Source organism: Chamaea fasciata, unplaced genomic scaffold (assembly GCF_029207755.1).
Source record: "Chamaea fasciata isolate MVZ Bird 193981 ecotype frontalis unplaced genomic scaffold, bChaFas1.0.hap1 SCAF_7, whole genome shotgun sequence".
NCBI lineage: Eukaryota > Metazoa > Chordata > Aves > Passeriformes > Sylviidae > Chamaea > Chamaea fasciata.
The window spans coordinates 62,224,765-62,247,412 of NW_027094092.1; positions in this window are offsets into that span (position 1 = coordinate 62,224,765).

Below are 22,648 nucleotides of genomic sequence, written 5' to 3' on the forward strand. Positions count from 1 at the left end.
ATCCCACCCAGTGTCACCCCTGCCATGGCAGGGACACCTCCCACTGTCCCAGGCTGCTCCAAGCCCAATGTCCAACCTGGCCTTGGACATTCCCAGCGATAGATCATAATAAACAACAAAAACATCATTAAAAAACACCCCATAAATCAGAACAACAACAACAAAAATCCATATTATGGTGATTATTTATGTCAACATCTCTCTTTTATGGGAAGTCGAAGCACTGAAAATTGCGAAATGTTTTTATTCCCTTTCCCCAGGCAGTGGGGATGATAAACCCCGGAACGGTTTGGGGTGAAAGGGGCTTTAAAGCCCACCCTGTTCCACCCCTTTCCGTGGGGAATTCTTCCACTGGAATGAGGCCAGGGGAGGGGAGTGATGTCCCAGATGGACCCTGTGCTGTGGGATGGGACATTCCCTCACTGGAGAGAGCAGCAGAGACCCCTTTTTAACTCTGCAGGAGAAACGCCTTGAGAATTTCCCTGCTGCTGTAGGATGGACTCCTTACCTGGAGATGGATCAGCTCAGGGATCCCTTAAATTCACCCCATCCCCACTTCTGTCCCTGCAGTGCTTGGGCAGACACAGCAATCAGGGTAAAGCCGTGTGAAGACACAGCAATCCCATGGGAATGACTGCCTGGGAGCTGGAAAACCGTGCCACAATTCCCAATTACTATCGGATTCCAGTTCCTCATCTCTCAAATTGCACTTTACCGTGGGTTCAGTGAGTTTATTTGTGTCCATACAGCTCAGAATTCCTGCTTTTTTAAAAGATGATCATCCACCAGCTGCTGGCCAGTCTCTCCTCCTAGGAATGCTTCCCTTGCAGGAACTGTTGGAATTTTTGCCCAGGTTACAGATATTGTTCCTGGGAGATAACATTGCTTCGGAGAGCTTCCCATCTGTAAATCCCCATTCGCTGCGTGAAATAATGCAAAACTTCCCCAGACTGCCTTCAGTTCTTTCCACTGACCCGAAACACGAAGAACTGCATGACAAACTCCTATTATTATTATTATTATTATTATTATTATTATTATTATTATTATTATTATTATTATTTGCCTGATGTGGTGTGCTGTGTTTTAAACCCAAGGAAAACTCAGATTTTTTTTTTTTTAGCAGGATTTAATAATTGCACAGAGAATTTTGTACTCGGGCTTGGCCAGAGCGCTTTGGTTGGGGGTGAGAACTGTTCCCTGTAGTTTTGTGCTTTTACCTGTTAATATTTATAATTTTTTTTTAGCAGCCGCATCCTGGTTTTGTTCTGTCTACGAAAGTGGCCTTTGGATGAGAGCTGAGCCCTGCTGGGATTCTCTGGCAGTTCCCAGGGTGTTGTCCTCGTGCTCTCTGAGCATTGTTGCGATGAGTCCACTGGACGTGAAGCTATTTCATGAAACAAACCTGGGAAGTCCTGGTTTGTCTGGGGCCTCTGGAGCTGCTCCCACCTCTCATGGAATGTTCTCATTCCGTGGCTGCTGCTCCTTCTGCCCCACTTTCCCGGGTTATTTATGATCAAATCCAGGGTTTTTTTTACCCCCACGCTGTTTTAATTTCTTATTAATGCACCTGGACAAGCTCCAGCACACACAGAGGATCAGAGGATTTTAACACTTATGATTGCTCTGGAAAATGAGACACATCCATGGAAAGGCTGGGAGAGAACTGGGATTGTTCAGCCTGGAGAGGAGAAGCTCCAGGAAGATCTCAGGGACACCTCCCACTGTCCCAGGGTGATCCAAGCCCAATGTCCAGCCTGGCCTTGGGCACTGCCAGGGATCCAGGGGCAGCCACAGCTGCCCTGGGAATTCCATCCCAGCCAGGAATTCCTTCCCAGGATCCCACCCAAATCTCCTCCTTCCCCATTTGAAGCCATTCCCTGTGTCCTGTCCCTCCATCCCTTGTCCCCAGTCCCTCTCCAGCTCTCCTGGAGCCCCTTTAGGTACCCTCACCTCTCCCTGGAGCTTCTCCTCTCCAGGGGAACCTTCCCAGCTCTCCCAGCCTTTCCCCACAGGGGAAGGGATTTCAGCTCCTCCGTCCGCAGGGGAAGAAAAGCGGGCAGAGCCCGGAGCTGTCCCCGTGTCCCGGCAGGGGCGGGGCGGGAGCTCGGCCCGGGCGGTGCGGGAGCGATGCGGGCGGTGCCGGTACCGGGAGGATGAGGATGGTGCCGGTATCGGGGGGATGAGGATGGTGCCGGTACCGGGGATGATTCGGGCGATGCCGGGGATGATCCAGGGGATGCCGGTACCGGGATGATCCAGGGGGTGCCGGTACCGGGATGATCCGGCCGGTGCCGGTGTCCCGGTCCCGCAGCACCGGGCTGGGCTGAGCCTCCTCCGAGCCGCCCGTCCGCGCCTTGTCCGCGTCCGTCCCGGGAATTCGGGAGGAGCGGAGCCGGCACGAGCATTCCCGAGGAGCCGCTGGCACAGGCTGCTCCCGGGAAAGGGAAAAGCCGATTTTTCCCTTGGAATTGCCGGCGGGGGGCGGAGCGGCGGCGGCGGCGGGGCCGGGCGGGCGCTGGATGTCACCGCTGGATGTCACCGCTGGATGTCACCGCTGGATCCCGCTGGATGTCACCGCTGGATGTCACCCCTGGATCCCGCTGGATGTCGCCGCTAGATGCTGTTGGATGTCACAGGGACAGGCGCTGGGTGTCACTGTCGGACCGCGGTTGGGTGGCACAGGGACAGGCTGCGGATGTCACTGGTGGGTGGCACAGGGACGGGCACAGGCTGCTCCAGCCCCCCCACCCCCCCCCGGCTGCCCTGACACCCCAAACCCCTGCCCGAGGGTCACTCCCAGAATTCCAGGATCCCTGAGGTTGGAAAAGCCCTTCCAGCCCATGGAATCCCAGCTGTGTCCGGTGCCCACCCTGTCCCCAGCCCAGAGCTCTGAGTGCCACCTCCAGGAATTCCTGGGACACCTCCAGGGATGGGCACTCCAAACCCCCCTGGCGACTTCCAAGGCCTCAGCACCCATTTTTCCATGGGGAAATTCCTGCTGTGGGTACAATTAATCCAGGCAATGCTGTGCTTGGGCATTTCTCCCTTAGCTCCATGGGCACAGATGGCAGGGACTCTGTCATGGAATCATGGAATCACTTAGCTTGGAAAAGCCCTCTGAGGTCGTGTCCAGCCCTTCCCCAGCCCTGCCAAGGCCACGCTGCCCCATGTCCCCTCAAATGTCACATCCAGAGGGATTTAAATCCCTCCAGGCATGGGGACTCCAGCCGTGCCCTGCGCAGCTGTGCCAGGGCTGGACAAACCTTTCCAGGGAGGAATTTTCCCAATATCCAACCCAAACCTCCCCTTGTGCAACCTGAGGCTGTTTTCTCCTGTCCTGTCCCATCCCTCAGTTCCCTGCAGATCACATTTTGGGAACTGGGGCTCTCCCAGCTGGAATGGGGACTCCCTGACCTCGGCACAGCCCCAGGGAGCCCCTGGGAGCTCCTTCCACAGATCCCTGTTTCCAGAACAAGCTCCGCTGGCTCTTCCAGCCCCCAGCTGTGTCTCTGGCTCATCTCCTCCTCCTCCTCCCTTTAAAATCTTTATGGATGCAGAGGGAGTGTGTCAGTGAAGGGGGTCCTGGTGTCCCAGAGCCTTCCCTTGGGCAGGCAGAGGTTGGGAATAGGTGGGAATCTGCTGCTCCTGGTTGCATGGAGAGAGGGGAAGGGAATCCCAAAACATCACAGAATCCTGGGATGCTTTGGGTGGGAAAGGACCTGGAATCCCCTCTTGTTGGGGAAGATGAAAGTGTAACAGGAAAGTTTCACAGACATGAATGCTTAGCAGAAGGCTCTCGGAATGTGGAACCTGAGAGTGGAATAGAGATGGAAGCAAGTTTTGATACAGAAGAATAAAAGACGTTTAAATTAAGGATTGCTGAGCCAGTTGTCACTGGACAACTAAGAAAGTCGAGTTGGAAGGAGGTTTTATGGCTGGAGCAAAGGATGTGCTGACCACAAACAAAGAAGATGCTTTTACCAAGCAGACAGAAGTCTCAAGAAAAGCAAAAGACACCACAGGCAAACAAAAACATGTTTTCTACCAAGTAGAAAAAAGGTCTGAAATTTTTTCACTGCGAGAAAACAGAGAACCAACTTTCAGCTTAAACTGTACCACAATCTGGTAATGGCAGTGGTTGTGATAGGCTGGAGGGGATGGTAAAGGTGCTGTGTGTGACGCTGCTTGGTTTGGATGTATTGAGATGTAAATAAAGATGTAAATACATAGTAAATAAAACTATAAATGCATTCTAACCAGAACTAACTTGGATTCAGGCTCAGCCTAAGCTGTGGGTGCAGCTTTAGGCGTGGCTCTGTCACCCCCAGGCCTGCTGTGACACCTTTGACACAACAAAGAGCATTTTGAAGAGCCGCCTGCTGTCCCACATCTCTCACCTCAGGGACACCTCCCCCTGTCCCAGGCTGCTCCAAGCCCCGGTGTCCAGCCTGGCCTGGGCTCCTCCTTCCACGGGAGCTTCCGCTCCTTCCCCACGCGCCTCTGGAATTCCAAGGGAGCACTGGGAGCAGTGCGTGTGCTGAGCTTTCCCCGCCTTCCCGTTTCTTTCAAATCCGAAATGAGGAAGCGCTTCGCTGCTTTGTGCGGATTAATTTGGAGAGCCGTGGATAATAGTTTATAAATTCCCCCCTCCCTCCCGTGTTTCCCGAGGGGTTTGTGGGGAGTCAGGTGAAATGAATTCAGCTCAGGCGGGTGCCCAGCGAGGGACAAACCCAGGCCGGATTGTCCTTCCAAATCCTCATGGAGCATGGGGAGAAAGCTGGGAAAAGAGTGGGAATGGGAGTGGGAATGGGAATGGGAGTGGGATGGGGATGGGACAGAGAGGAGGGGTGGCAGGGGAGCAGGTTGATCCCTGCAGAGCCTCACCCTGGCTCCTGGGAGAGGGCACAAAGCACCCTTCCTTCCCAAAATCCTTCCCAAGGCCCTCCCGTGCCTCAGGGTGCAGGACAGGGCAGGCCCAGGGGACAGGAGGGCACTGGGGGGACACTGGGAGAACACTGGGGGGACACTGGGGGGACACTGGGGGGACACTGGGGGACACTGGGGGGACGCTGGGGGACACTGGGAGAACACTGGGGGGACACTGGGGGGACACTGGGGGGACACTGGGGGACACTGGGGGGACGCTGGGGGACACTGGGAGAACACTGGGGGGACACTGGGGGGACACTGGGTGGACACTGGGGGGACACTGGGGGGACACTGGGAGAACACTGGGGGGACACTGGGGGGACACTGGGGGGACACTGGGGGGACACTGGGAGAACACTGGGGGGACACTGGGGGACACTGGGGGACACTGGGGGGACACTGGGAGAACACTGGGGGGACACTGGGGGGACACTGGGGGGACACTGGGGGGACACTGGGGGGACACGGGGGGACACTGGGAGAACACTGGGGGGACACTGGGGGGACACTGGGGGGACACTGGGGGGACACTGGGAGAACACTGGGGGGACACTGGGGGGACACTGGGGGGACACTGGGAGAACACTGGGGGGACACTGGGGGGACACTGGGGGACACTGGGAGGACACTGGGGGACACTGGGAGGACACTGGGGGGACACTGGGGGACACTGGGAGGACACTGGGGGACACTGGGAGGACACTGGGGGGACACTGGGGGGACACTGGGGGAACACTGGGGGGACACTGGAGGGACACTGGGAGGACACTGGGGGGACACTGGGGGGACACTGGGAGGACACTGGGGGGACACTGGGGGGACACTGGGGGACACTGGGGGGACACTGGGGGACACTGGGAGGATACTGGGGGGACACTGGGGGGACACTGGGGGACACTGGGGGGACACTGGGGGGACACTGGGAGGATACTGGGGGGACACTGGTTTGCTGTGCCAGGACAGAGGTGGGATGCCAGGAGGGGTGGGATGGCTCTGGGATGCTCCTGCTGGAGACCTCGGAGCCTTGTCAGGGATTGCCATCATCCTGACCAGGGAACAGTTCCAATTCCTGGAGCACGGAGCCTCTGGGGAAGGGGATGAGTGTTTGCCAGCGTTTCTCCAATCACCAGGAGTCAGTGCCCTGTTTAAAACACTCATCCTGACAGGATGAATCCATCCTGGAAGTGCCCATCCCTGGAAGTGTTCAAGGCCAGGCTGGACAGACCTCGGAGCAACCTGATTTCATTTTTGGGTCAAAGCTGAGTTTTCCCAAATCCATTTAAAAATTTGGCTGAGCAGCTCCCTAGGCAGGTGGGAGAAGTTTGGATGCCCCATTCCCACGATCCCCCCAAATCCTCCGCAAGGCTGAGGCTCCCTATGGATCCAAAGGTTGCCTGCTGGGGCCTGGCAGGTGGGATTGGGGCTGGCAGGACCCCAAAGCCCCCAGACCCCACACTCCTCCCCAGAGACCCCAAACACCGACCCCAAAGGGGTCTGGGAGTATTTGAAGCCAACAAAATCTGATTTTTGCTGTTCCCAAAGAGCTGCTGGGAGGCTTCCACAGTTAATCCCGGGAAGTGCCTGCTTCTCTGTGTCCCGATCCTTCCTTCCTTCCTTCCCGGAGAAATCACATCCTATCTGCTTCCCCGCTGCTGCGGACAAACCCCCGGCCAGCTGCTCTAATTCCCAGCGACAGAGCTCCTCGCACCGTGTCACCCTGAATCTCCAGCAGGAGGAAGAGGGGGAAAATGGGAGGGGGGGGAAAAAAAAAAGCATTTTAATCCAGGCCGGAGATGCCGGAGCTGAGCGGTGACACGGGGGGGATTTGGGACACGTGGGGCCCTGCGGCTTGGGGACAGCCCTGGGAGGGAGCTGGGGGGTCTGCAGGACACCAGAGCAGCCCTGGGACAGCCCTGGGGCGTGGACACGCTGTGGGATTGTGTGGGATTTACCCTGGGGGGTGGACAGGCTGTGGGATTGTGTGGGATCAGCCCTGGGATTTACTCTGGGGGGTGGACAGGCTGTGGGATTGTGTGGGATCAGCCCTGGGATCAGCCCTGGGGCATGGACATGATGTGGGATTGTGTGGGATTTACCCTGGGGCATGGACAGGCTGTGGGATTGTATGGAATTTGCCCTGGGATTTACCCTGGGGCGTGGATAGACTGTGGGATTGCTGGGATTTACCCTGGGATTTACTCTGGGGGGTGGGCAGGCTGTGGGAATTTATGGGATTTACCCTGGGAATTACCCTGGGGCATGAACACACTGTGGGATTTCATGGGATTTACTCTGGGATCAGCCCTGGGGCATGGACACACTGTGGGATTGCGTGGGATTTACCCCGGGATGTTCCAGGAGGACCCAAAGGGAAGGAAAGGGAGGATTTGGGATGCGGCCATGGCAGGGCAGGGGACAGAAGGGCTGCACCCGGCCTGGCCACGCCTGTCCTGGCTGCCCACGGCACAGCCTGGGGCTGGATGAGGTGACAGAAACCAGGATTAGGGAAAATCCCCCTCTTGGAACGCGAGGGGAGCATGTCCTCCCCCTGAATCACCTTCAGGGAGGATTTGGTGACAGAAAATTCCTTTTGCTCCGCAGAAAGAAAAGAAACAAACAACCCTATCTGAGGAACCCGCCTTCAAAATTGCTTTTTTAATTATTAAATTTAATTGGTAAAGGTCATAGTTTCTAATTACTCAAAAGGGAAGAGCCACACACTCAACGGGGAGCGCAGTTAAAGGGGGGAGGTTTCGAGAGGAAGATTGTGCTTGGAAAATGGGGATTTTTCCTCATCCCACAAAAGTCCGAATGAAAACTTCCATCACCTCCTCCAGGGGAACGCACGGAGCTGCCGTAGGGCTGGAGCCAGGCTGGGAGAGCTGGGAATGTTCCCCTGGAGAGGGAAAGGATCCAGGGAGAACTCCGAGCCCCTGGCAGGGCCTGAAGGGGCTCCAGGAGAGCTGGAGAGGGGCTGGGGACAAGGGATGGAGGGACAGGACACAGGGAATGGCTTTGAGCTGGAAAAGGGGAGATTTGGATGGGAGATTGGGAATTAGGAATTCCTGGCTGGGACAGTGAGGAAGAGCTGGGCTAGAATTCCCAGATTTGCTGTGGCTGAGCCGGAATGTAAATGTTGGGATGAGCAGAGAATCCCCGGCAGTGGCAGCAGAGCCCTGATGGGATCTGGGATGTTCCCCCGGGAGAAGACATGGAATTGAACCTCACGATGTCTCGTGCTGGAGCGAGAGAGGGATTTCCCTCACAGGTAAGAGGGAGTCGGTACAAGACGTTTTCGTGCCAGAGGAGGATCAAACAAATCCCGCTGACTCTCCTGACAATATTTCGCTGCTGGTTTGTAAACAATGCGGCCGTGGGGAACTGAGAGAGGTCAGAGACTCGTCCGGAATTGACTCTTCCTGAATCCGTGCTGCTGGAGCGGGGATGGGATTGGGATCCATGGGATGGGATGGGATGGGATGGGGTGGGATTTGGATGGGATGGGATGGGATGGGATGGGATGGGATGGGATGGGATGGGATGGGATGGGATGGGGGAGATGGGATGGGATTGGGGTGAGATGGGATGGGATCAGGGAGATGAGATGAGGAAGATCGAATGAGGGATTTGGGATGGGGAGATGGGATGGGATCCATGGGATGGGATGGGATGGGATTGGGATGGGATTAGGATGAGATGGGGGAGATGGGATGAGGGAGATGGGATGGGGTTGGGATGAGATGGGATGGAGGAAGCTGGGGTGGGAAGATGGGATGGGGGAGCTGGGAGCAGAGGAGGGGTGAAGTTGCCAATCCCCCTCGGCCATGCGGGGCCTGTCCCCTCTCCCAGGGTGACCACAGCAGCTCCGTGGGGAGCCCCACAACCTCGCCGGGATTTCCATGGGGCAGGGGAGGGTCCGTGGGGATTTCCATGGGGCAGGGGAGGGTCCGTGGGGATTTCCATGGGGCAGGGGAGGGTCCGTGGGGAGCCCCCCGCCCCCGCCGCGCAGTTTGCTCGCCGCTGACACCGCCCGGGGTTCAAAGCCGTCCGGACAAAAGGCTCCGAGGCTCCGGTGGGATCTTACACGCATCCCCGTGACATTTGACATGCTAATCTTATGGAAATAGATTAATTACAAATGCTGTTTCTGTAGGTTTAACGCGCTGCCGTAAGGTCACTGCTGAGGGATAAAAGCTGATGAGATTGTGCTGAATAATAATAATATTAATAATAATAATAACCCAGCCCGGGTTTGTGCAGCCCCCCGGCAGCCAAGTGCCCGGCTCGGGGGCAGGGATGTGGGGCAGGAGGGAATGCAGAGTGGAATGGGTGTGGGATGGGTGTGGGATGGTTGTGGGATCTGCAATGGATGTGGGATGGTTGTGGGGTCTCCAATGGGTGTGGGATCACCAGTGGGTGTGGGGTGGGTGTGGGATCTCCAATGGGTGTGGGGTGGGTGTGGGATGGGTGTGGGATCCAGGATGGCTAAGGGGTGGATCCGGGATGCGGCGGGGGCAGGAGCGGGGCACAGGGCGCGGTGGTTCCCACTCCGGTCCCAGGACAGCCCCGTCCCGCAGCTTCTCTCGCCTTGTGCCTCCCCTCTCCCTCCCTCCCCTCTCCGCTCCCTCTCCAGCTCGGGATAACCCCGGCAGACGGGCGCCGGTGTGGGCTCCGCCGCCGGAATCCCGTTATCCATTCCCATTCCCGTTTATCCCGGTTTGTGCCGTGGGAATCGCCTCGTGCGGGCAGGGTGGGCACGGGGGGACAGCCGGGGACAGCCGGGGACAGCCGGGGACACTCCGGCGCCTCGTGGCGCTGCTCCCGCCCCGCACCAGGGAATCTTCCCGGGGGGACGTGGGAGGTGTTGGCATCCAGCCCGGCGTCACCCCGGAGCACAGATTCCCGATGGATCCGGGGCGGCTGGAGCCGCCCCATCGCTGCTGCTGTGGGGGCTCCGCGTCCGGGAGGGATGCGCTGCTGCGGCAGGAAATCAGGGAATTCCAGCTGCGGAGCCCGCGGGCACTGCGGGCACGGCCAAGGTGTGCGGGGAGCTCACCTGGGCAGCCCCTGCCGCGCCAGCCCCGCCACCTCCCGGCCCTCCCCCTCATTCCCGAGGGAAATCTCGGCCGTGACGTGCTCCGTGTCCTTGGAGCTGGTCCCTCTCCCTGCGCCGGTCCTGGGGGTGCAGCAGGGCCGGAGCTGCGGCTCCTGGAGGGGCCTGGAGCGGGCAGGTGCCCCCGGCCAGGGAAGCGTTTATCCCGCTCACGTGTGTTGGCGTCCCTGCTCGCTTTGTCGGGCATCAATAAAGCGTTTCCTGGGATTCTTGTCCGAGCCAGGTCAGCGGGGCGTGGGAGCTGGCCCGGGATGTGTGACCCTGTGCTGGGACAGGGATAACCCCGTGGAATTAAAGCAAAGCTCCGCCCGCCTTTGGGGCGCGGAGCGGGAGCCCTGCAGGTGGTAGCAGAGCTCCACGGCAGCCGCCGCCGCAATTCCAGCTCCCGAAAATGCTGCCCGCGCCTCTCTCCAGAAGGGAAAAGGAGCTTTGGCTCGTTCTGGCCGCGCAGCGTGAGCTCAGCCGCGAGTGGGGCCGGGAAGGAGATCCACGGGATGGAGCTGGGGCTGTGGAGGGGAAAGGAGGAAGGACGCCCATGGTGTGGACCCTAGATGGATGGAGTGGGACCAGGGAAGGAGTTCCATGACCGTGGGTCATGGATTCATGGAGCAGATCCATGCCATGGATCCCAGATTGACAGAGCAGATCCAAGGCTTGGATCCCACATTGATGGAGAAGATCCATGCCATGGATCCCGGATTGATGGAGCAGATCCACGGCATGGATCTCAGATTGATACAGCAGATCCATGCCATGGATCCTGGATAGATGGAGCAGACCCATGGCATGGATCCTGAACTGATGGAGCAGATCCACAGCATGGATCCCACATTGATGGAGCAGATCCATGGCATGGATCCTGGATTGATGGAGCAGACCCATGGCATGGATCCCGGATTGATGGAGCAGATCCATGCCATGGATCCCAGATTGATGGAGCAGATCCATGGCATGGATCCCAGATTGATGGAGCAGATCCATGCATGGATCCCAGATTGATACAGCAGATCCACGGCATGGATCTCAGATTGATGGAGCAGATCCATGGCATGGATCCTGGATTGATGGAGCAGATCCATGCCATGGATCCCAGATTGATGGAGCAGATCCATGGCATGGATCCTGGATTGATGGAGCAGATCCATGGCATGGATCCTGGATTGATGGAGCAGACCCATGGCATGGATCCCGGATTGATGGAGCAGATCCATGCCATGTATCCTGGATTGATGGAGCAGATCCATGGTATGGATCCTGGACTGATGGAGCAGATCCATGGTGTGGATCCCAGATTGATGGAGCAGATCCAGAGCTTGGATCCCGGATTGATGACACTGGCTGCTAAGGAGGAGCCAGGATTTAGCTGGAGGGTCTCTCAGGGGGTTTCAGTAACAATCCTGATCCCCTTAAAGCCCGCCCAGGCAGATTTACAATTTCCCAGCCGAGCCCTGGGAAGTGATTCCCACAGGCAGAAGTGCTGGGAGACGAAAAGGCTTTTCCAGCAGCACCTGACTGTCCCTGCCTGGTTTAAACAGTTCTAGGGAAGAGATTATTTGGGATTTGCTATCCCGGTGCTGGCAGGGAGCTGCACAAGGCTGGCTGCAGCAGGAATTAGGATTTGCAGTGGTCACCAGCAGGTTCAGCCAGGCAGGGCTTTCCTGGCAGTGCTCCCAGTGGAGCTGCTGGCTCAGGGTCCAGCGGGTATTCCTGCTATCCCGGAGGAAAACTGTGGGAAAACTATGGGAAAACCCCTGAAATCCTCACCTGGGGTGGTGCTGGGCGGTTGGGGTCCCACCAGCTGAGCCCCTCCACCCTCCTGGCTGGGACACCCAGGGTCCTGTGCTCCTCAGGAATTCGGGCCTTGGCTCCCCTTTCAACTGCAGGGATTTGATTCTCCTCACAGCAGGCCCTGAAGGCCGTGGCAGAGGATCTCATTTGGCAGGAGGGAGGCTGTTAGTCGTGAGGAAGGTTCTAACGAGAGCAGGAAAAATAACCCCTGCCACTGGTAATAATTACGGATCCCTGAGCTTCCTCCAGTGGAACATTTTAATGGCTTTTAAAGCAGAATCACTTAGTTGGTTTTATTTTATTTTTTTTTTCCCTTTCCAGAACATCTAAAACCTGAAAAGGTCATTTCCCCCCCCCCCCCCGGTTTTGTTTTATTAGGGAAAAAACAACAACAAAAAAAACCCAAACCCAAAAAAAGAGAAAAACCCTGGAAAACGCCAGCTGAAATGTAGAAATGATATTTCTGGAATCGAGCTGGTGAGAAGTGGGGGAGGAATTCAGGGATTTGAGGGAGGTGAAAAGACATTTTCAGCAGCACCTGACTGTCTCTGTCTGCTTGAAACAATTCTAGGGAAGATGTTACTTGGGATTTGCTGTCCCAGTGCTGGCAGGGGAGGGAGGTGAACACCATGTTCACCTCACCCATCATGGACTGGATGTCCAACGTTTCCAAGAAGAAAATTTCCCAATATCCCATCTAAACATCCCCTGGGGCAACCTGAGGCTTTTCCCTCTTGTCCTGTCCCTAGTTCCGTGGGAGCAGAGCTCCGTCCCCACCTGGATCCACCCTTCGGTAAAAAGTTCTGGCAGTGCTCAGGAGGGACTTTTTAAAAACAGGGATAACAACCTTCAGTGGGAAGGGCTCCAAGGGGTGGTGGGGACTGGCTGGGCTGTTCCTTCTCCCAAAACTCTGGGAACATCAGCACCCAGCCACATTCCAGGCAGGAATTGCCTCTCCAGGTGCCCCCTGGGAGGTTGGGCAGGACAGGGAGGGAGATTGGCTGGCTCTGGATTCAGGATTTGATGGCAGAAAAACCCGGCTCCTTCCTGGACACCCCGCGGGTTTCCAGGGTGATGTTCTCAAATAAACTCAACTCTCACGATGTGATGTCTTGGTTTGGAAAGACAGACGTTTGCCAGGGAAAGCTGGAACTTCCCTTGGGATGGAGAATGGAAACCCTCTCCCTCCGAATTATTACAATTTTGAAATTAAGGGGCTCTCAGGGAAAAATATGGGAATGGGAATAGCAGTCATTCACTAGGAATATTAAAATAAAAATGCAGGAGTACAAAAAAAAAAGCAAACAGAAAAATCCTAGAAACAGATAGAAAACAACCTGACCCCTCGTGTTGGTCAGGGTGTTGGTGTCAGCCCAACCCAGTCCTCCTGCAGTGACAGCTGTGGTTCTGCTGGAGCAGAGATGATCCTGGAGAAGGCTCCAGTGGTGCTGGGATGGGTCCGCTCTCCCTCTGGGAATCCAGTGCACACAGGCCGTGCTGCTGTTCTGAATGCCAGCTTTGATCCAGGCGGGAATGCTGGGCTCCTCCCCCTGGGTGGAGCCTCTCCCCGTGGGATGATGGGATTGTATCAGCCCTGCAGTGAGCCTGGATGGCCCATGGACAGCAGATATCCCCTGGAGGGAGGATGGGTCCTGGAAGGGATAAAGAACATGGCCCCAGCTGGTTTAACAGCTGGTGATGGAGCACACAGTGCTGGGGACATCCTGCACGGACACCCAAGACGTGTGGGCACAGCCCCGTGGTCGGATTCAGCTCGTGCAGGATAATTTGACATTCTGCCAGCACAGGCACTGGTAAGAGCCAAGGATTTCAGGGATGACGTTTGGTGGAAAACTTCTTGGGAAAGTCCCTCCGCAGCTTGGATTGATGGAACAGGACTGAGAGAAAAGGTCCTGACCTTTTCCTGTGACCTCTGTGCGTCCACCAGGCCGCAGGTGCTGTCACAGGGTGCTAAAATTGCCTTTTTGCCCCCAAAAGCTTCGTGATTTAATTTGGGCGTGGCCGCAGCCACCACCTGCCTGCTGCCTTTGCATCTGAGTGTCCGCGGGTGGGAGCAGCACAGAAACGCTTCCGAGGAAGGCAGAAAATGGGAATTTTCACTGCCAGAGCCACGGTGGGATGGGAGCTGCGGTGTCCCTGGAGGTGGTGGGGGATAAATGCCCCAGAGGTCCTGGCAGGTGACCCCATGCAAGGTCCTGCCTTGGCCTGGGCCATGGAATGTGACCCCTGGGTGTGTTCCCAGCTCTCCAGCCCCCTTCCTTGTGCTGGGGAACCACAAAATCCCAGATTGGGGTGGGTTGGAAGCGCCTTAAAGCTCATCCCCTTCCACCAAACTATTATTCTTTATCAGTAAAACTCTTATTTCTTTCTTGAAGACGACACTGAGGTTGCTTTGGAGCAGGTGAAAATGTCAGCTGAGCTTCTCAGGAGAGGCAGGAATTCCCATCAGGAAGTGTGTGGGACACAAGAAACCTCTCTGGGTCCTGCAGAGCCTCCCTGCCCATTATAAAGCATTTATTTGGAGTGAAGTTTTGTGTGAGAGCTTATTAAAAAAAGAGCGTGGTTTATGGATTTAATTAAAGTTCTGCATATGAGACCTTGCTAATCCTGTTTGTGCTGCAACTGTATTAACGTGCTAAAAATCAATATATTTGAGTTTAAATATTTTATTACGGCAAGCTGTTAAATATTAATGATGCAACAAGTAATCAGTGTCACTGCTTCTGTCTGTTCTGGGGGAAATCCGCAGGAAAGGAGAACAAAAGCAATCTGCCGGCTCGGTTTGATGGTTCCTTGCGGCTCAGCTCGGGAATCAAAGGTTCTTGGTGGGTTTGGAAGTCATGGAAGCACTTTGCCATGGCTGGAGGGGGAATTTCTGTGAGGGAAAGCAGTGACAGGACAGCGGGAATGGCTTTAAGCTGAAAGAAGGGAGATTTAGATGGGAGATTGGGAATTCCTGGCTGAGCTGGAATTCCCAGAGCAGCTGTGGCTGCCCTTGGATCCCTGGCAGTGCCCAAGGCCAGGTTGGAGCAGCCTGGGACGGTGGGAGGTGTCCCTGCCATGGCAGGGGTGGCACTGGGTAGGATTTAAGGTCCCTTCCCAAGCCAAATCCTGGGATTTAAGAAGGATTGAGAAAAGGCATCACTACAACTCCAGGCTTTTTATTATCAACCAAGCCTTTCGCTTTTAAGAAATGATAATTATAGATGGAAAAAGTCAGGATTTGCCTGTCCAAACCAGCATCTCCCATTTCCATCCCAAGCCTTGGGCACTCACTGGTGGCTCTGCCTGGATTTGGATGGGATGTTGGGAAGGAATTCCGGGCTGGGCTGGAATTGCCAGATTTGCTGTGGCTGCCCCTGGATCCCTGGCAGTGCCCAAGGCCAGGTTGGACATTGGGCTTGGAGCAGCCTGGGACAGTGGGAGGTGTCCCTGCCATGGCCGGGGTGGCCCTGGGTGGGATTTCAGGCCCCTTTAACCCAAACCATTCCGGGATTGTGGGATTCTCTTTGCCTGCAGGGGAAAGCAGCCACGGGAATCATTAAACTGCTGCTACAAGAGCCTGATTAAGGGGAAAACAAACAAACAAACAAACTCCTTGAGATCTTTGACAAATGGACTCAGCCTGGACTCTCTCAGTTCAGCCTCATTGAATTAAATGGTTCAGATGAGAGCCAGCAGCTCCTCCCTGCCTGGCCTGTGTCCCCTGACAGCCCCACAAGGTTTGGGGGTGTCCCTGTGAGGAAGGGAGGGGACTCTGCCCCCTGAGCCCCACCCCTGCCAGGCCCGAGGGGACGCTCTGCCCCAGGGGGTCTCGGCCCTCCAGGACTGAGATTCAACAGTCAGAGCCCGTGTTCAGGGTTTTTGTTTTTTTTTTTTTTCTCCCCAAAAATATCCATAAAAGAAAGTCAAAATACGTGTTTTACGTGGTTATAACATTGTATAACCCATCCGTGCAAATTCACCCAGCTCTGGCTGCACGGCCCTGCTGCTCCTTTGCAGGAGGTTCCAGCTGGTCCCTGTTCCCCGTTGCGCTGCTCCTCCTGGCTGGAATGGCCCTGGGAAGGGCAGGGCTGCTGGAGCCTCACCCGGAGCTCAGCTGCTGCCACTCCTGGCTCAGGGCACGCGGTGGGATTTGCCCGGGGCTGAGCACAGCTCTGTCCCTCCCAGGGATGGAGATCCTAGATTGATGGAGGAGATCCGTGCCATGGATCCTGGATTGGTGGAGGAGATCCAGAGCTTGGATCCCAGATTGATGGAGGAGATCCATGCCATGGATCCTGGACTGGTGGAGGAGATCCAGAACTTGGATCCCAGATTGGTGGAGGAGATCCATGGCATGGATCCCATATTGATGGAGCAGATCCATGGCATGGATCCCATATTGATGTAGCAGATCCATGCCATGGATCCCACATTGATGGAGCAGATCCAGGCCATGGATCCCACATTGATGGAGCAGATACAGAGAATTAATCCTGGATTGATGGAGCAGATCCATGGCATGGATCCCAGATTGGTGGAGCAGTTCCACAGCATGGATCCCACATTGATGGAGCAGATCCACAGCATGGATCCCACATTGATGGAGCAGATCCATGCCAGGGATCCCAGATTGATGGAGAAGATCCACGACATGGATCCTGGATTGGTGGAGCAGATCCAGAGAATTAATCCTGGATTGATGGAGCAGATCCACGGCATGGATCCCAGAGTGATGGAGCAGATGCAGGTCTTGGCTCCTGGATGGGTGACACTGGCTGCTAAGGAGGAGCCAGGAGCAGCCTCGGTGTCCCGCTGGTGCTGCTGCCCCAGGGAGAGGCTCCAAGATCCCCCAGGAAACCCCAGCTCTCCATGGCAAACCCACAGGGGCAGCCTCTGCTGGGAATCCTCCCCAGGAACTCTTGGAAAGGAGGCACCGTGGCAGAATCCTGGGATCCCTGAGGCTGGAAAAGCCCTCCAGGATCACTGAGTCCCATCGGAGCCCGATGCCCACCCTGTCCTCATCCCTGAGCCCCCAGTGTCCCCTCCAGGCATTCCTTGGACTCAAACCCATCCAAAGAACTGCTTCCATTCCCAAACGTGGCTCAGGCCACCACTGGACGTGTCCAGAGGGCAGGAGGGCCTGGAGCTGTGGCTGTGGAATGTCCACAGGCACTGGAGATCCCGGATTTTGGGATCCGGCTCTGAGCTGGCTGGAAGCTGTGAATCCAGAACTCCCTGATCCTCCTCCAGCTTCCCTCCTCCCTCTCCGCCTCCAGCAAACGGGACTCTCTGGGAATATTTGTTGCTGCTGCTGCTGTTGGGATTTTTTTTTGGTTGTTTTTTTTTTTTTGCCTTTGCACTTCTGCAACTTAAAAAATGCCGGGTCTAATTTAGCCTCCTGCATTTATTTCCCCCAAGTTCCCGAGCGCTGCTCCTCCAATTACCTGCAGCTCAGGGAGACATTTTCCTGCCTAATTAGAGGAAGCAACAGCCACAAAGCAGCCTCAGGCAGCCTGGGCTGGAGCAGCGTGAGGGGAACTGGGGCAGCCAGGGGCTGGGCTGGAGTCACTGGGCCTGGGGACCCTCTCCAGGTGAAATTCCAGCCAGGAATTCCTTCCCAATATCCCACCCAAATCTCCCCTTTTCCAGCCTAAAGCCATACCCTGTGTCCTGTCCCTCCATCCCTTGTCCCCAGTCCCTCTCCAGCTCTCCTGGAGCCCCTTCAGGCCCTGCCAGGGGCTCGGAGCTCTCCCTGGAGCTTCTCCTCTCCAGGGGAACATTCCCAGCTCTCCCAGCCTGGCTCCAGCCCTGCAGCAGCTCCCTGGATTCTTCCGGACTCTCTCCAGCAGCTCCACGTCCTTTTGATGTTGGTTTCCCCAGAGCTGGATGCCACATTCCAAGCTGGATCTCACCAAAACACCACGTGGACAATTGGGAACGACAGATTTGTCTGTTCACAAAAAAAAAAAAAAAGGAAGATTTTAACGAAAAAGAACAACTGTACAAAATCTCATTTTTTAGCCTCACGGTGGCCAGGAGCATCTCGCGGTTTAACGTGATCACTTGTAATCTGCAGGCAGGAATCTCAAGCGATTTGATTTACATGCGACCAGTCAGGATTAAATTTAATGGAGCCGCGGAACTCGGAAATGTCAAAGGCAAATGAATTGCCTGGAAGGGAGAGCGGTCTGGGAGTCAGGGCTGGTACCTGCCCGTCCTCGTGGCTGGTCCAAAAGGCTCCTCGGGGCGGAATTAATTAGTGGTGCTGAGCAGGGGAAGCGCACAGATGGTGCTGCAGGCGCAGGACATCTCCTCTGTTATTATCTGCTGACTGCAGGTAAGTGAAGCTGACTGCGAACCTTCCACCCCTGACAGCACAGCCATCAGCCCCCGGAGGGATCTTATCTCAGAGCAGCGGAGAGAGACACTGCTCACAAGGGCCCGGGGAGACAGGACACGGCGGATGGGTTCAAACTGGGAAAGGGGAGATTTGGGTGGGATACTGGGAATTGGGAATTCCTGGCTGGGATGGAAGTCCCAGAGCAGCTGTGGCTGCCCCCGGAGCCCTGGCAGTGCCCAAGGCCAGGTCTTCGAGCAGCCTGGGACAGTGGGAGGTGTCCCTGCCCACGGAACTGGGTGGGATTTTAGTTCCCTTTAACCCAAACCATTCCATAATTCCATGACACTTCTGAGATTCTCTCCCCCCTCTCCCCACACCAGCAGGAAAAGCAGATTCCCACCTCTTCACCACCAGGACGCTTTAAATGAAGCACAGGAGGGAGCGGCGAGTGTTCCCCGTCCACATCCCAGTTTTCCATCCCGCAGGTCCTGCCAGGACCTCCCTGGCATGAGGAGCTGGGCTCCCCTCCTGCACAGACACTCCAGGCGAGTCGTGTCTGCCACGGCCACGCTCGGCGGAAATATGCAAAATGAACGTTACGAAAGCAACAGGATTAAATTTTCTGACAGCGGTTGCCACGATGTTCAGAAACGCATGAAATGAATGAGGCTTGTTCACGGCTTTGTTATCTCTGCCAGGTTGCCAGGGAAAGGGAAGGGGGGGAAAAATAAAATCCTGAAAATTAAAATAATTTTTCAATATGTTAGATAAATATCAGGGCGCTGGAAGAGGTGTGTGAGCAGGCATGAGGAATAGTTCAATTAAAAAAAAAAATGGGAAGCTTTCATCAGAGGGCTGGCACGGGGCTGGCTGTGTGCAGGGAAGGGAGGCTGCTCACATCCCAGCTCGGAGCTGGTGGGGAAAGCCTGGAGGATCCTCCCAGCTGCGGTGGTGCCACGGATGTTCCATCATTGCAGCTTTATTCCAGCCCTGGGGGTGCTCCAAGGTGGGACACTGGGGCTTGGAGCAGCCTGGGGCAGTGGGAGGTGTCCCTGCCATGGCCGAGGGCGGAGCTAGATTGGATTATAAATTCCTTCCAATCCAAAATCACTCTGGGAGGAAGCAGTTCACTTTCTCCATGAGGAAACATCCCAAACTGGCCTGAGCTCCAATACCCTGAATATTTCAGACCAAACATTCTACTTGTTACTGCATCTCCATCAGGGTGGGGTTCTTGTGCTCCCCCGTCCACACAGGGTTCCCATCACAACATCATCATTCCAGGATGGTTTGGGTTAAAGGGACCTCAAATCCCACCCAGTGCCACCCCTGCCATGGCAGGGACACCTCCCACTGTCCCAGGCTTCTCCAAGCCCAATGTCCAACCTGGCCTTGGGCACTGCCAGGGATCCAGGGGCAGCCACAGCAAATCTGGGAATTTCAGCCCAGCCAGGAATTCCTAATTCCCAATCTCCCATCTAAATCTCCTCTTTTCCAGCTCAAAGCCATTCCCTGTGTCCTGTCCCTCCATCCCTTGTCCCCAGTCCCTCTCCAGCTCTCCTGGAGCCCCTTTAGGCCCTGGAAAAGGCTCTGAGCTCTTCCTGGAGCTTCTCCTCTCCAGGGGAACATTCCCAGCTCTCCCAGCCTGGCTCCAGAGGGGCTCCAGCCCTCCTGTGCTCCATGGGAAGCAGAGGGAGCAGGAGCAGCTCAAGGAGCCGTTTCCCCTTCAGGCTCAGCACTGAGCACATCCGACCGTGGTGCTCAGCTCTATTATTTCTTTCCTCACGAACTGCCAGCTCGAGCTCGAACGCATTAAAATTGAAAGTGAATTTTGCATGCAGCCCAGTGTTTTATCTGCAATCCTGTATCGCGTGTAGTTTGCTTGGCCCGGAGCACTGAAATCGCTCTTGTCGACTGCATGGAAAATGAGGCAAAGATAATGCCACGGGTTTTTTTTTTTGCTTGATTCCGGATGATGGATGCTAAGCCGGCTACAAAACTTGTGGTTTCCACATCCTCAGGAGCTGAGCCAGGCGTCCAAACTGCCCTGAGAGATGTCAGGGCACAGCCCAGGCATGGGGAGGATGCAGCCATGGGTTTGGGGGAACAGCACAAAGCTCCGCGGGGTTTTGGGAGGATCTTTTTTTAGGAGAGGGTTCTTTCCCCAGAGGGTGGAATAAACCCTGGAAAAGCTCCCCAGGGAATGGGCACAGCCCCAGAGTTCCAGGAGCCTTTGGACAGCGTTGCCAGGGATGCCCAGGGTGGGATTGTTGGGGGTCTGGGCAGGGCCAGGGCTTGGGATGATCCCTGTGGGTCCCTCCAGCTCAGGACATTCCATGATTCCATGATTCCCTGATTCCCTGACACCGGCCATGGCTCGCAGGACTCTGAGAACACTGATCTGCGGTGATGCACCCCGCACCCCCAGCAGGTGCTTCCAAACAGGGAAAGGGTTCCAGTTTAGCTCTGACATTTTGGGAAGTTTACCTGGATTCTTCCACAGCCTCCCGACAGGGACTGGCTCAGGGCCAGCACAGGGGCATGGATTGGGCTCTGGGAATGTAACTCAAAACCCCTGGGTGATCTTATTGGCTGCAAGCCAGGTTATCCCTCCTAAAACATTTAAGAAAGAGCACAAAAGGGAGGAAAGGCTTTTGGAGATGATGTAGCAGGGTGTCTGAGGTTTTCTCTTATTCTTCCTTTTCTGTAACGTTTAGTTTTTGGGTTTTTTTTTGTTAATTTTTTTTCTTTATTAAACCTTTGATTTACAAAACACCTTCGAGGGGCGGTCTCGCAAATTATTGAAGCCACTTTTCCGCCAGGCTGGACCCGCAGAGCGTGTGGGGCAAACCCACACTGCTCAGCGAGGTGGGAGGAGGGAAGGAGCGCCCAGGGAAGGAAAGTCACCCAGCCCCAGCTCCGTCTGCCCTGGCTGTGCTGGCCGCCTCATTTCTCTTCATTAAAACAGCGCCCAGCACTCGACAGAACGGTTTTTACCATGTGGAAGTTTCAGGAGTTAATGAAGATTTGTTTGCCAGGATCTGGATAAATCCTGGTGCCGCTTCCCCCAGCTCAGCTGGGGCAGAGCTCACCAAACCCAGCCTGGCTTTGGGAAAATCCAGGAGAGCAAGCAGGGATTGCAGCAACATGTGGTGGCCCCAAACTGCTCCTGGGAGGATCCAAGTGCAGCCCAGGGTCAGGAGAGCCAGGCTGGATGGGCTTGGAGCAGCCTGGGACAGTGGGAGGGATGGGGCTGGGTGGGATTTAAGGTCCTCTCTGTAACAGATGCAGCGTATAAATTCGCGTATTAAAATTGTACGTGGTAAAACCTGGATTCTCGGTAGCCATCCGAGGGCCTCTCCAAAATTCCAAACTCCATTGTCCAAGCTGTGAAACCAGGAAACTTGCAACAGAAACAGTGGAGATACCGCGGAGATGGGCCATTAATCAAGGGCGGGGCCGCATTTTCGCAGCTAATCAAGAATCTGGTACCGATGGAAAATCCAGTGGATGATTTCATCAAGTGCCCCAAAGGAAGATCCAGCAAATCTTTCGGGACGTCTTTTCAATTCCAGAGGAAATCCTTTCAAAACCTCACTCGGGGAGAAAAGAACACGCAAGAAGTCGGACTTTTCAATGGACAGTGCCTCCGGGCAGAAAAACTGTACGAAACCCCTGCGCTGAGAGCCAGAATTTGTGGGCAATGTCCGAAGGCACCTTTGCTGCCGTCCCACTGCCCACCCAACATTCGATCGGTGTTGTCCTGATTTACCGTGGCGCTTCGAAAATCGGTTTCTGAAATTGCTGAATAAATCTTTGAATTTCCGATCGGCTCTTGATCGTTTGTAACATTTCCAACCCGAACCATCCCAGATTTCCGTGTTCCCTCCCAGCCGCGCTGGGCGCTGAGCTCTAATTAGTTTTTCACGCCGTAATTGAGCAGGAGCTGATGGGGCTGAGCCGTGGGTCGGGAGCACAGCAGGGAGAAAGGCTGAGTTTTCGGAGGGAAAGGCTGAATTCCTCCCTCAGCCCGGGCTCTGCCGGCAGCCCTGCCCTCCCTGGAGCAGATTTTCCCTGCACCAGGGCTCCGATGGATCTCTCCGACTCCCCGCAGAGCCCCAGGCGCCGGGTAATGGGCAGAAGTTTATTTGTGATGACGCTGGCGGTGCACAACGTTTTCTTTAATGATGCCCATAAAAGATTTAGGGGGGAATGGAGACGAGGAAGGGAGAGATGCAAATCTCGGGCCCCGCAGACCTCTAATGTTGTTTTCCCTTCTGAAGGGAAATCACCACTAAATGTCCTCCGCAGCTTCTTGCGGTTTGCCAGGAGCCGGGTTCTGCTCATTTTTTCTGCCTCCTCGTGCACAGCTTCACTTTAAAAACGCAGTGCAATAATATAATTTACCCTTTCCTTCCTGGCCTTTTGCTCTGAGGTGGGAGGGACTGGAATCACACTGAGCCCTGCAG